We start from the raw sequence: 2,271 nt of genomic DNA, 5'->3' as shown, positions 1-2,271 counted from the left end.
TGTTCAATCTCTGGACTGCAAATGAGGCAGAACACAAAACTAAGGACAGAAGAACAAAAACAGGAGTTCAGAGGAGATTGTACATCCAGGGAAGGGCCAGAAAAGCAAATTACTATCGAAAGGAGTTTTGAGTGCTCCTAGGGTTATGACCTACACACCTGGATCACAAAAGACAGGTGAGTTCCTTTGTGAATCTGTATGCCTTAAACTATATTTGGCAGTAAAAGTTATCAGTCAGATGGAAAATTCCCTTGATGCACACTAAATAGTCCAAGATATTTTTCAGATATATACAAACATCATGCCATTGTCAAGTGCCATTTTCTCCAACAGTTTGTCCTCTCCAACGCTAAACCCCAAAGGAGCGTAGGCCTGTTAAACATCCTAGCAGCTGTGATACCAATGAAATAGGAGCCTGTGAGACAGCAGTAAAGTATCTCCCAGCCATTTTTGGATATCCAACGCTCAGTGGCATTTTAAGTCTAGGAGTGAGTATTTGTTCCCGACTTTGCATTTTTACTAGTAATGTATTTTTCATTTATTAATTTATTCACAAAATGTTTATTAACTATTTACTCTGTGTCCTGCACAGAGTAAACAATGATGGACACAGATCCCATCTTCATTTTTATTTAGTCATCTGCCTTACAAAAATAAGACTGGGAAAATGATTAAAATACCTAGGTTTATACATATCTACCCTGTAGACTCCTGTAGCTCAATGTGAAGGATATATTCATTTATCACCTCTAACAGCTCTAGGAGAGAGCCTGGGTAAAGGGAAAGATACAGTCTTCTAGAGGTTCCAAGATATGCCCAAGATCCCACAACCTTGGCTGGAAAGCCTGGCCAAACCAGACCCTAGAGGAGGCACTACTGCCTAGTTTTTTTCCCCGCTATATCAGTGTTTTTCAAATGTTTGTTTCATTTAGCTTGGTCAGAATTCTTTGCTTAAATTACATGTTACTAGAAATCCCAATATAAAAACGGATAGCTAAAAGCTAAAGTTATCTATTAGAATCAGGCTCAGAGTCTGTGCAGTATGCCTGTCCTCACCCCTTCTGTGGTCACCATGTCACTCAGTGGAGAAATCCTCAGGCCTCTCAGGACAAGGTTCTTACTATTTATCATACAAAGTTCAAAAAGGATGAAAGACCTAAAACACTTAGAAAACTTAAAATATGTGTTTGGTTCTTGCTATGGTCTGAATGTTTGTCCACTTGCCCCTTACCTGTTGATTTGTTGAAGCCCTAAATTGCCAATATGATGGCATCTGGAGGTGGGGTTTATGCAGAGTAATTAGGTTTAGAAGAGGTCAAGAAGGATGTGATTAAAAAGAAGAAGAGATTAGAGTCTTTCCTCTCTGCAACAGTGAGGAAAGGAGGAGAAGGCAGCTATCTACAAACCAGTAAGAGGGCCACACCAGACACTGACTCTGTCAACACCTTGGTCTTGGACTTACTAGCTTCCAGAATTGTGAGAAGTAAATGCCTGTTGTTTAAGCCACCCAGAATTTGGTATTTTCTTTTAACAGTCTGAGCTAAGGCAATCATTTTGTTTCTGAACTTAGCTACAGAGGGTACAGAAGAAAGAAATGTACCTGGTGCTCAAACGTGCATAACCATTTTTTTTTTTTCCTTGTAAAGCAAATTTTACAAAGGGATTTTAAATCTTTTCAAAAGAGTTTGAATCTTTGCATATTGATCATCACATGTCTACAACTACTATATTAATAGAGCAAAGAAACTCAAAAGCCCCCATATTAAATTTGAAGTCATCAGTATATATGAAAAACAGTGAAGGGCCAATGACAAACTAATGCAGCAGAGTCAACAGGAAATTGAAAAGTTGTATTGTTTTAAAATCTTTAATTAATATGCTAGATGAAAGGGAAGATTTCAAATAATTTGTGGCTCTCATTGGTTTTGAACAAGAGATTTTTGGTGTCTTTAATTAATCCATTTAGTTCTTTTGTTTGAGAATTTAAATTGGGCATTAGAATAAATATTGTAGACAATATACAGTTATATTGGACACAATTCGTTAGAGGACAAATTACATTCATTGTCAAGAAATACCTTTACACATAATAAATATATCTAAAATCTCTTTACCCTTGTAAAAGAACTTCTTTTGTGCCTTTTTTTCTCCTTTAAATGAAATGGAAGAATATTTTCTTTTGAGTCTTTTGTTACTTTATATTCTATAATGTGTTCCAATAAAAATTTTTAAAATTGTGAATATGAACATTGATGCTGGTTTCGTAATAGT

This window comes from Pteropus alecto, unplaced genomic scaffold (genome assembly GCF_000325575.1).
Source record: "Pteropus alecto unplaced genomic scaffold, ASM32557v1 scaffold81, whole genome shotgun sequence".
Taxonomy (NCBI): domain Eukaryota; kingdom Metazoa; phylum Chordata; class Mammalia; order Chiroptera; family Pteropodidae; genus Pteropus; species Pteropus alecto.
The sequence above is the reverse complement of the archived record's forward strand: the minus strand, read 5'-3'. Positions refer to the sequence as shown.